This window comes from Hoplias malabaricus, chromosome X2 (genome assembly GCF_029633855.1).
Source record: "Hoplias malabaricus isolate fHopMal1 chromosome X2, fHopMal1.hap1, whole genome shotgun sequence".
In the NCBI taxonomy this organism is placed as follows: domain Eukaryota; kingdom Metazoa; phylum Chordata; class Actinopteri; order Characiformes; family Erythrinidae; genus Hoplias; species Hoplias malabaricus.
Window position 1 is genome coordinate 37,350,389 of NC_089819.1, and position 13,576 is coordinate 37,363,964.

Sequence of the window (13,576 nt, forward strand, 5' to 3'; positions counted from 1 at the left end):
GTTGCTCCAAAACCTGTATGTATTGTTCAGCATTAATGGTGCATTTGCAGATGTGCATTCACCAATGGCACATGCACTAATGCACCCTCTTAACAGCATGGCTTTTGAAGTATATGCTTATAAATGGTCCCTTTTATCCCAGAGGACACGACATCCATGATTTCCAAAATATATTTCAAATATTGATTTGTTAGTTTCCACTTTGTCTCAGTCTATCTTATATGAGCTCAGGCCCAGAGAAAGCAATTGGGTTTCTGGATCCTGTTTATGTATGGTTTGTTTATTGCACGATAGAGTTTTAACAATAGCAATTGTGGATTCAGGGACAAACTGGTTTTTGAAGTGTTTCTGAGTCGATGCAGTCATTTTCACTACAGAAATGTATCTGTTTGTAATGCAGTGCCACTTTAGGGCCTGAAACCAATGATGTTGTTGTTTTTGCCTTGTCCCTTTCATAGAAAGATTTCTCTTTTGAGTGAGAGTCAGTTCATAATACTAGGTACTGCGCTGGAAATCATGTCACTGATCTGTTGCCAATTAACATAACGTATTGTTTTGTAGCATTACAAAACTTTAAAAGTCTTTGTTGCCTTCAAATAAAAAATGGTCATATATATATTAACATTTGTAAATACTGTATACTTTCAATTAAATATAGGTTTTAAATAATTTGCACATCATTGAATTGCATTTTTTTCATAAAGTATAATAGAAACCAAAGGGTTGAAACTGAAATTGCCTAATATTAAATGATGATAAATAACTTTGCTATCAAAGTGCTGAATTAATGACATTAGTCCAATTTAGACAGCCATTATGTTTACTGTTGTACATTTATTTTCATCTGTCACATAAATATCAAGACTTTTATTTTATTTCACACTAAACACTGGTAACTCATCTGGGATAAGTTAAAGAAAAGCTTGTTGAGTGTTCAGAAATATAGCCACTGAAGAATGTGAGACAAAAAGTGCAGTGAGGAAAATGTTCATGATATTTGGTCATTTAGTGATATCAGTATTTTAGAATCAATTATGACGTATTTAATTATGTGTGTTTTAAGTTTTATTTATAAAAAAATCATGTGGAAAAAACAAGTTACTACTGATAGAAAACAAGTTACTTGTCAATGGTAATCAGTTTATGTGTATGTGTTTTTATTTTTTTTTTCATTTAGCTCAACCACATTGGCTTTGCTGAGAGAGGTGACGTGTAGGAGGCTGGAAGGTTAGAGAAACAGTCTCCGGTGACCTTGGCAAGACTGTTAATTGGAGGCAGAAATGGCAGAACATCTCTGTCATTTCTAGTTCAGAGAGCAAGTGGTATGTAAGTTGTTCTTGTAAATGTCTTATCAAAACATGGGTTGTGCAAGGTCAGAGGACTCAATGGTGCAGTTGTTTGATAACAAAATATTTATAAACCAATTTCATGTGTACAACACAAACATAGCAGTGTATTTACTCTCCATAGCCACCAGTGAAATACATTATATATGGAATAATAATGGTCCTAATGCAGTGCTAGAAGGATTACTTTATACATTTTTTTGTGAAAAGCATAACAAAATCTATTTAAAAAAGAATGCCTCTAGTATTGGGCAATGTATATGCAACCATATAATAATTTGTGAATGGGTTTTTAAACTCAGTGAATAATTCCGTGTTGGTGTTTTTTTCTCATTTAACATTACAGTATTCAGAATTTTATAAATCTTATGTAACTGCAATAAAAAGCAGTGTGCAGTGTCACATTAAATATTATGCATTTGACTGTATATTGATGTATAGAGACATCCACTGAATAATCTAAGATCACAGTTACAACAACTAAAAAAATAAAATTACCAAGTTAACTAAAAGGAGTTACATGTCAGTACAGTTGATTATTTTAAGTGACTGTACACTGGTCAACAGGGCAAATTTAACCAAGTTATGTTCACTGACTAGAAACGTCCAAACGAACTGAGAATATGTAATATATTTCAATAATATTTATAATATATTTTTGTAACAAATATATGCTTTGCTAGCTGCTAATGTTTGTTTACACATATTTGTTGGTTCTTCATGGAAGTCACATTTAGCATGAATTTTTTGTTATAGCTTTTAGCATTCAAATTTTTCTTAGGCCTTCCTCATTCTTTTGAGCTTGTGGATCTGAAAACAACACAAACAAAATACTGCAGCAGCAGCAACTGACTATATCTGACTTTGAGTGAATATATGAGACAGTGTGTCACTGGGTATATTTTGTTCTGTAATAGTAAACCCCACATCGCAACTGTTAGGCTAACACCCTGTGGAAAAAAGACAGGCATTTACAAGCCGTTGTTGTGAGGGGGACCTCTGTACTTTTTTAAGACTGTTTTATGCGGTCATATGGACCCACGATTTCAATACTCAAAGATTTTAGACTGAACCTAAACTCAAATTGTGCTTCTCATTTGTCATGTTATCTTAATATAGTGAGCACGATCCATAAAACTGAATCATTTTAAATACACAATTTCTGTTTTTTAATTGTAATTTAATATTCCAAACACTTTAAAAATCTTTAATGTCTTTACTGTTACAACACACAGATCTTTAAGAGAAAATTCCAAGATATTTGAAAAGTAGCTGAATAACAAAAAAAACAAAAAACAAACAAACAAAAAAACACACACACACACGTATATATAACTTCTAGAAGGATTTATATATTAAGATATATATTCTTCCAGTTAAGCAAAAATATACTATTAATTAATACTTCATGTTATTATTTTCCCCATATGAGGTCATCATAATATTTATTAAGGTGTAATTAATTGTGAGAAAAAAGTTAGTTAAGGAGTGCTTTTTAAATTACTGCTGAATGGTTTGGCATGTTGGCATGTGAGTCTAAATCCAGTGGTGCATGTATGGCAGCTTTTCCCTGAATGGCATTCCCAGCTGCACTCTGAACATATTCCGGAAAAGTGATCTTGTGCAAAGGAGCACCCTCGTGACTTCACACAGGTTTAATGACTCCGGGTGCTAACGCGAAACAGTGAGATGCTTCAGCTCACACAAATTCTACGGACATTAAGGCGAGTCTGTGATAAATAATGTCTGAACGACTAAAATTTGGAATGCTAAGACTAGTTTCCAAAAATGTCACACCACCCAAAACAAAGTAGTCAAATATACTAAAAATTCTATGTATATTTATGTAATATTATGTATAAATATTATGTATCTATTTTATGTATATATTTAAAATATATTTATTCTAAATATATATACTAAATATATATATGTTTATTCTACATATATACACTATATATTTATATATACTGTTTAGTATATGACAAAGCATTAGGTGTGTGTAGTGACTACATAAATTCTAGTACATGTAAAATGCCAATACATACTCTTATGCCATATATGTGTTGTAGCAAATAAAGAAATCTACATTTTACCCAGCATATTAAGTGACCATTTCTAGTTTTTTAATTTTTTAAAATGTATTTATTTTAGATGAAAATTAAATGAAAACTTTAGGTGTAAAATTTATTAATCATTTAACTCTATTTACAAACATTAAAATTAATTAAATAATACTCAGAGTTGTTAATCAATTAGAATGCATGTTTCCAAATAGGAAAATTAACTATTATAATATGTAGATTTGGGGGTCCCGAGCAGCATTTGTTCTTCCCATTTTTAAAAGACTGTGTTTATTTATTCATTTTAAGGCAAATATTATACAAAAAGAAAACAAAAACAAATGTAAAAATACTAAATTTAAATTTATTGGAATATTATTTAGTATTGTTAACTAGATAGAATGAACATTTATAAAGAAAAAATTAAGCATTCAAGTGCATGTCGATTTTGTGGGAGTCAATAAGGACTTTCTTTATATTTCCTTAATGCCAAATCAAAACAAGCTGCTGCTTTAAAATCTGAGAAACCCTGGACACCAAAATGATTAGCAGAGATTACAGACAAGGTTACAGTTACTGAATTTCTGCTTGTGTTACACGTGAAACACAGTCAGAGAAAAATGATAGTATAGACCCCCTAATTCAGTGACAAAACAGTGATATGCACCAAAAAAATAAAAATACGCAATCTGAGTGAACGTAAAAACCCCCTTGCTTCTCCCCCTTTTATACCGTCAAAAAAGATGTGAATATGCAGCTGTTCATTTGATGTCTCTCAGTATAAAGTGCTGTGGAATGAAAGTAGTTAGTTGTCTGCAAAAGAATTGATAATTTCAAAACAACATGTTTTGGAGACAGGTTCACTCTTGACAAGTGATTTGGAGAGTCAATACGTGGTACTGTCAACAGTGGCACTGTCTTAGTTAAAATCAAGTGGCTTTTTTTGACTCATACAGCAAGAATCCAGAGTCAAAGTAGACTTCAGAAAACCTGGTATCATTTCACAAGCAAAGACTTCGTATGATAGGTGACATACTAAACAGATCAAACAGGTAAACAGACTACTTACACATTGTTAAGAAAAAGTAACATATGAGGTTAAGGAAAGTATATAAATACAACAAATAGAACACAGTAAATAGAGTAAAGCGAGTAAATCTACAAGAACCAATATGAATGAGAAAAGACTGCTGAATATGTGAACGGGTACTTATTAGCAGAACCTGAGGAAACATAATTAGTCGGTTATTTACAGTATGTTCAATATACAATCATCTATTATATAAAGTATGTGCATATTAGTGTATATGGACATTGTACAGTTCTGCAAAGGTTTATTATTGTACATAAGAGTGGGACCACACTAAGAGACCAGTGTCACTGAAGGTTTGTGTGAAGGGTGTCTACTGTTGTTGATGAACGCCACAGTTTAAGGAAAAAGGAGATGTCAAGGATGAGAATGGCTTGCTGTAAATGTAAATGTAAACGTAAAAGTGTAGGCAGGCTACAGCAGATATTATAGCTATATGATATATACAGCATATTGACTATATGCTGGAGTTTGGTTTGCTCCTGTGAGTTGGAGAATATAAACCTGATGGTTGTTAATTAAGTGAGGACAGACTTGATGATAACTGTGTTGAAGTAGATTATCAGGGCCTGTGAGAGACTGAATTTCTTCAGCTGCCACAGAAAGAACATCCTCTGCTCTGCTCTCTTATTGATGGAGACTATGATCCTCTCCAACTTCCCTAGTAATAGTGCTGCCCAGGAGAATAAGTGACTCCACAGTGGAATCAACAGACCCACTTGTGTTAGTGGTGGTAGGGAGGGGTTTACATATGAAGTAATAATGGGCATTAATGTTTCAATAAATGAAAGTTTTAAAAAATTGAGTTTAGAACATTAAACAATAGGGAAGTGTAATAAATATTATAATAATATAAATATTAAAATAATACAATATACTCTGTTAGAGGGCATTGTAAAAACACTGGCAAAAATATATTTTTGTTTATCTGAATTAAATAGTTTAGAGTGAATATACAATGAGAAGGTAAAACAAAAAAGTAAACATTATCCAAACAGCTATGGTCTAATTTCACATCTTCTTAGTGCAAATATTTAGAAAAGTTTGCCTACAAATCTGCCTACAATTCTTGCCATTTCAACAAGAATTTCTCCATTATGACACAGTATGTGTTGAAAAATGCACTACTAAGTTCACGCCAAGTGTTTGGACTCTCCCAATCATGACATGACTCACAGATCCTATGTAGTTAAGGAAAATCTCCTCACCACCTCTTCTATCCTCTTTGACATGAGCCAGATAGGTAGCCAACCCTCTATTGTTAACTATACAAAGACACACTGAAACTGTTCCAGTACATTGTTGTGGACAAACAATCAAGCAGTTTTATGGCTCGTGAGTCGGCTCCAGAAAATCCAGAGTGGTGCGCATCACTGGCTATTATTTCCTGGAGTTTTGACTCATACGTTCCAACTATTTCTGCTGAGCAGATGTGAAACCTGAGGGTGATTTGTAGAGTTGAGAACAAAAACAGAGCATAACCCAGTCCACAGTTTTTAAAGTGGAATTGTGGAGTAAGTTTTCACGTTTGAAAGAGACCAGATTTCCTTCAGAGCACGGTTTTTCTCCAAAAAACTATTATGTCCTTCTCACAAAAATGTTGAACAAAATTAATTCCATAACCCCCAATGTTGTCTTTTTCACATATGGCTCTCTGGTGTCACAGTCATTAGTGTAGAGAATGAAGGGAAGGAAACAAACTTCTGGTATTCCAGTACTATCAATTTGGAGGTCTGACATGTTTTCCTACTGTTACCTGCTGTCTTCTGTTGTTCAGAAAGTCTGATCCACCAATATGTGGAATCTGGCAGAATTAGCTGAGACAGTTTCACCTGCAGAAGCTCTGGTAGTGAAGTGTTAAAGGCCAAGCTGAAGATCCAAACATTGCTATAGCAAGCATGAAGTGATGGGCAAAGTTCAAATATTACAACCAGACCTATTTGATTTGAATAAAAACAGCAGGGTATTCAGCAAAGGGTTCATGGTAGCTTTCATGTTGTCTAGGAGCAGACATTCAAAGACTTTCATTAACACAGGATTTTTGCAAACTGAGTTGATGTTTTAAAACTTGAAGCATGTAGGAATTGTACGAATGTTTCAGTGAATTGTTAAAAATACCTGTAAAACGGGTGCTAAACTTGATCATACAAATACTTTAGGGTGGATGTGTGACAATTTCTGTTACTTGAACTTTATTCACCTTATGGTTCATTTTGTGGGTTTTCCTTTCTCCTTGGAATTCCAGTGGCAAAGGTAGAATTGGTCTATAGCTTGTAGCTGATTGTAGCCCTAATACTTGAACAGTATCTTCTTTCTCTCAAGCCAAAAATACACAGAGACTCACACACATGTGCTTGGGTCAGGGAGCTTGTCAGCAAGGAATTTGTCATATGTTTCTTGAACATTCACCATCTGTCATTTAAGCAGATGATGTGTTGATACAATGAATTACAGTAAATCTTGCCTGTCTCCACTTTGTGAACTTGACTATGATCTGAAGTACTGTTCTAACAGATTGTACTCTAGTCTTTCCTAAGACTACATACCTTGAAAGAAGATGGTGTAGAAGGTGTGTAAATATCATCAACTGTACTGATTGCCAGTAGTGATTCAAATATGTACTTAATGTTTAGTTTTTTCAGAAAATGTTATCTGTGACAGTTTTCATACTTTTTTAAAATATATTTTCTCAGTTTAATCTTAATTAATGATTTTTAAAATAATAAAAATTGCAAGAACGCTGTCCTGCTTCACATAGCATTAGATTTCCTATGTTTTACTGTTACTCTCATAGACAGGTTAAAAAATGTTGGCCGCAGCAGCAGACTAATGTCAACGTTTGTGTTTTTATGATAGATATTAGGCAACTAATTTGTGATTACTGTTCATTTTATGTATTAAGAGGGAATTCAGCACCCAAGCACTTCTCCACCAGATTGAATTTCCATTAGATATGGAGAACAATATTGAAAAAATCAATGAAATAACTTACATGCATATAAAAGTGGTCACATTTTATAAAGGATGAAATAAAATGAATATTTTAAAAGAGTTACTGTTAAATAAGAGAATTATAGGGTAGCCAACTCTTCTCTATTGTTCTATATGTTATTTTGTTAGTATCATTCATTAATTGTCTGTAACCGCTTAGACTGTTCAGGGTTGTGGTGGGTCTGGAGCCTACCCGGAATCACTAGGCACAAGGTGGGAACACATATTCACTCACCCCTATGAGTGAAGTAAGTAACCAATTCACCTACAGTGGGAGGAAACCAGAGCACCCAGAAGAAACTCACGTGAATCATGGGGAGAACACACCAAACCCCTCAAAGACAGTCACCCGGAGTGGAGCTCGAACAGACAAGCTCCAGGTCCCTGCTGCGCCATTGTGCCGCCCTGTTGGTATATTAATTAATTCATTCATTTTTTGAAACCGCTTATCCAGTACAAGGTCGTTGTGGGTCAGGTGCCTACCAGGAATCATTGGGTGCAAGAATGGAACACACCCTGGAGGGAGCAGCAGTCCTTTGCAGGAGTTGCTAATCCAACTACCAACATGTGTTTTTGGACCATGGGAGCACCCGGAGGAAACCCACACTGACACGAGGAGAACACACCAGACTTCTCACAGACAGTCATCCGGAGCGGGACTTGAACCCACAAACTCTAGGTCCCTGGAGCTGCGTTACTGCGACACTACCTGCTGCGCCACCGCACCTCCCCCGTTGGTATAATTCGTTTTGCAATATATATATTTACTGTAGAGTGGCACAGTGGCGCAGCAGGTAGTGTCACAGTCACACAGCTCCAGGGACCTGGAGGTTGTGGGTTGGATTCCCACTTCGGGTGACTGTCTGTGAGGGGTTGGTGTCCACGTTTCCTCCAGGTGATCCCACAGTCCAAAAACACACATTGGTAGGTGGATTGGCGACTCAAAAGTGTGAATGTGTGTGTGTTGCCCTGTGAAGGACTAGCTCCCCCTTCAGGGTGTATTCCCGCCTTGCACCCAATGATTCCAGGTAGGCTCTGGACCCACTATGACCCTGAACTGGATAAGCGGTTACAGATAATGAATGAATGAATGAATGAATATTTAATGTAAATATATTTTTAGCTTTTTCTGTTTGTGGTATGATATTTGAAAGTATTTTTATTTGGTGCACCTTTAGTAAAATAATATATTGTGGAGTTCAGACCAAGCTTACGTGCTATCATCATGCTGCCAACAGTGGGCTTAGCAGTATTATTTAAGGGAAGCTGCCATTGTTATTTTGGCTGCAGTGATCTGGACCCTGAGTATGAGCAGTAATGACTGAGGGCCAGTCACAGTCTCACCCACAGATTAACATGTTGCAAAATGAGCCATCAATTTGGGAAATGTATTTGTGCAGCATTGGCATTACATAAGAATGATTAAACTTACCCTTATATTTATACACCTTATTTTTAAGTTGAAGTTCTGTACATTTTAATTCACAGTTACTCTTTATTTACAGAAATTGTGGAGAATGGCACAAACGCCTTTTTCATTTTGCTGTAACTTTGTGTTAGTGTCTTATTTTCATATCACCACTGTCCAATTAAAAACATATATCTTCCAAAATAGTAATTTTACAGAAGAAAAGAACCTTCTCAATTTTCAGTGCAAGTCAATGATTTGATTCCAAGTCATTTTGGAGCCTTTGTATTTGTTCATTCATCATGAAATGTTTTACATGTGAAGGACAGCTGTGTTTAAAAGGTGTAGTAAACTAAAAATGGACAAAAATATTTTTAGATAGACAGCGATGATATGTAAAATAAACACAACATGATTTAACAAAGGTGTCTGAACTTTTTAATAGAACCGCATTTGCAGACATATGGCCACCATAAAATGGGAGTAATCTGCTGCTGTGTTGAAGGGACTAGCACTAAAGAATCCAGCTGCTAAATGAATCCAGCACCTAGCGGAGTGACTTAAGCCATTCCTCATGCCTGCTGTGTCTGGGGACGGGGGTTTGAGGGAGAGAGGGTAAGAACAGTGAGAAGGGAGGGGGAGAACTGTAGGAATGACTCCCCGTCCCAATTGGTTGGTAGCCTTTCAACTCTTGCTTCCTGTCGTGTCCTCTTATTTTGTGTCCAACTTTTGACACCATCTGCTTTGAAGAGTGTTGAAGCCTATTTTATTTGCTTTATTGGAGATTTCCTATTTTCACAGTTTGGTGGGGACAAGAGGAGAAGTTGGACGGGCTCTCACTACAGTTTGCTGCTGTTGGTCAGACTCAGAGGGCAGCTGAGGCAGATTTTAGCCAACAGCTTTCCCCAACTGACCGGCCGATCACAAAAGTGCGAGTACAAGCTGCAGGACTCCCTTTCAACTGTACAGGGAAATATCCCAAGCAGCTTCTTTTTCAGTTTGCGTGGGTTTTTTGGAGTTTCCTGCTTTTACAGGTGGCGGGTGATTCTGTAGCATGAAACAGGCTTGGGACAAGAACTTTTTTGACAATGGGCAGAGCAAACACAAACCGGGAGCAGGCCATGTGGATTCTGGGACAGCAGCTTCTCTTGAGCACCTCCAGAGGTAAGGGAAGCATGTTTTCATGCCTCATTTACACAAGCATATGTTTATAATCTCTTGTAGAATAAATAAAACATGTTTCTACAAGGAGAAAAATAAACAACGACATTTTCCCACAAATTCAAGTGCAAAATATCTACATATTTGCATTAACATTATTTTTTGGGAGTTGGGGAGGGTGGGGATGGACAGTATGAAATGCACCCTAACATTTCACCAGGCCATTTTTTGTACTGTATTTTCTGTTTTGTATTCTGGTGTACAACTATACACACATATAACTTGTTACTTCTAAGTAACAGAAAAATTGGGTGAATGGGTTTCAGAAATATCAAATATCAAAGGCCACCACCAACTGTGGGTGTGTTCCTCTCCAAAAATCTATTTCACATTTTTCCTGTTTCTGCTCATAGATATCTCTCACTCCCACACTTTTTAATATCATGTTTTCTGTTCAGTGCTCTACAGGCTCAAGTATAATTATATAGAAAATAAATATTTTTTTTTTAAACTGATTTAAAAAAAAATGTATTTTAAACAGAATGCTGGTTTTAATGGTAATATTAAAATTTGTTTTTTTATGGTTGGTATAAGTTTTAAATTGACAGGGAAGTTATTTTCTTTTAGAATCATATTAAGAACACAGATCTTTCAAAAATAGCAATATAGAGTTTTCACTAGAAAAACACATTAATTAAAGTAAAAAGAAAAAACAAAATAAACAGAAGAATAACTGTCAGCCCAGACATGCACCTTCTGCATCATCATTTCCTTTTTTAGTGAAAACAGCTTGAATAATCACATTTACTGACCTTGAAAAAACATTTACTACAAGTTTGTAAATAGTTTGTTTCATTATGTCCTATTTAATGTTGCTGTTTTGTAATTATATAATATGTTTACATTTTTAGATTTGCTTATTGGGATTAACGGATTATTCTTCCTTAAAACCTACACATAAAATCTAACATCATTTATCCTGAATGTGCTTAATCAGAAATTGCATGATTATATTGTTTGCTTATTACAGTGCACATTCAAGATTATTCTCGAGAGTCGGAAATGAATGCATTTAATGAATTTAACTCAGTTTATTGAGAATACTGCATCTCAGTTTTCAGACAGGATCAGTGTCATTTTAAAGATCTGACAAAGACAGAAGTGAAAATATGAAGTCCTTCAGAACAGAGGAAATAAGAATGGCTGAAAAAATTCCTTTCTTCCCGTTCCCATCTGCTACATGTTAAACCTATTATGAGCAGACCAGCTGTGGAAGTTCAGATTAACAGACAACCAAATCATGACCCAGGAGGCTAATACAACATATTGTGTATTGTGACTCCTGGATAAGGTTTACATAATACGACAGACATAATATTTTGATTAGCCGAGTGTTATAATTAGTCACGAATTCACTTTATGCTTAATTTCATTTTACTTTGTTTTTGAAAGAATCTCTAATTTGTTAGAGTAGAAGAGCTCTGACATTTGGAGATTTAGCTTTATATTATCACACCAAAAATATCTGAAAAGAGGAGAACAGAGTGGCACACACTTGTCGTTCTTGATGCTTGACATGTCAATGTTCCACTGCACACAATACAACTTACTCAGCATTTAAATCTGAAGAGTTGCACAATTCTTAAATATTTTCCTCCCAAGAAAATATATTAATTAAAAAAAATAGATACAAAACAAAACATTTTATAACATTCAGTTTTACAGGAGAATGATAAATGTTCATGTTCATGTTAATGAATCATAATATTATATTTTTGGACAGTTTCTACTAGTTTGTTCATATCAAAACGATGTCCCATATGTAAAACAACAAAAATAGAGAGTAGGATTCTGATTTTGGTTCAATAATGATATAAACTCACACATGAAATCTGTACCTCTACATTGGCTAACACTGACTAATAAATTTAAGAGTTTTGAATCCTAACAAATAACAAATATTGCATTAGTTGTATGAAGGTGTATACAATTACATTATTTTACCATAATCAACATTTCATATAAAAACATGTATTGGTTCACTGTCTGTTTTGAACAGCAAATAATATATAATTTAATGTAATTGAAATTAATTGAATTTATTTGTTTTGCGTTGAATTGCAACCTCTGGTTCCTAACACCACAACCATAAATAAATCTTGTTCGGCAAGGCTCTCTAAAACCACTCTAAAGGGATTTATTTCAGGGATTGTGGAGAGATCGTTAAGAAAGTTTGAACATTTGATTTAATTCCCCATTTATTGCAAGAGTTTGGGTTTTTTAAAGAGTTTTTCAAGATTTCTACTGTTTAAAGTAGCGGAATTATGCTGTTTTGGATATTTTACATTTAATATTGATATGAAATGTTGTAGGAAGGGGAGAGCAGTAAGCGAGAACTAAGGTCTGTTCCATAAAACTTGTGCTGGAGTAATAGAGACGTAATTAACGAAAGAAGTGAATCTCATTACAAACTGAGATGAGATTACCATATATGTTACTACACCAGAAAGTGAAAGGCTATGTGCATACATTTAAGGCCATGTCTTCTGCAGGTTCTATTTTAAAACATCAACATGACATATATTTGGTTTTTACTGACACATGTACTCTGCTGGCTTGCTTTGTAGATTTTCTGATTTGTGAGTGTGTGACAGTGAAATGTAACCTCGCTATGTTTAACATCAAGCGTTCAGGCGAGGGCATGTAAAAAAATGGTTAAGCCATTTGATTTATTTTGCATAATAATGCAAAATCATACATTTTTGGAGTGTAGATTTGAGATTTTATTTGTCTTGCACTGTTTTTAATATATGTAAACCCAGTCTTTGTTGTTCGGGAAGCAGTATTCAGTAAGTCACCCCTTAAAAAAAATAATTTCACTTTTTAGTAAATGATATTGATATTGCATCATAATATATGTGATAATCTTCAGTTTTAAAAATACAACTGAGCATGGTGATACAACAGGTAGCCTTTCTGTCACAGTTCCAGGGTCCTGGGGTTGTAGGCTCAAACCCTGCCTTGGGTGGCTTTGAGAAGTTTGGTGTGTCCTCTTTGTGTCTGTGTGGGTTTCCCCTGGGTGCTCCACTTTCCTTTTACAGTCCAAAAACACACACTGGTAGGTGGATTGGCTATTTAAAAGTGCCCAAAGGTGTGAGTATATGCTTATGCTTCCCATTGATCCTGGCTAGGCTCTTGACCTACCATGACTCAGAACAGAATAAATCGGTATGAATGTATGAAAATGTATGAACGAATAAATGAATTACTCAGCAAATGTTTTTTTTCCCCATGGGATTTGATTCATTGCTTGCAGAACTTCATGCTGTATATTATATCTGATTATGTTCTCATTGGTTATAATGTTTTAAGCACATTTCAGTGTTACATTGTCATAATGTAGCTATTTGTCATCTTCTCTTATAGTTGTTTACATAAGAGCCTCTGACCACTAGAGCTTTATTTGTTGAAATAAAGAATTTCACAGATGTGTAAATGAAATCTCCTCTCTGACAGC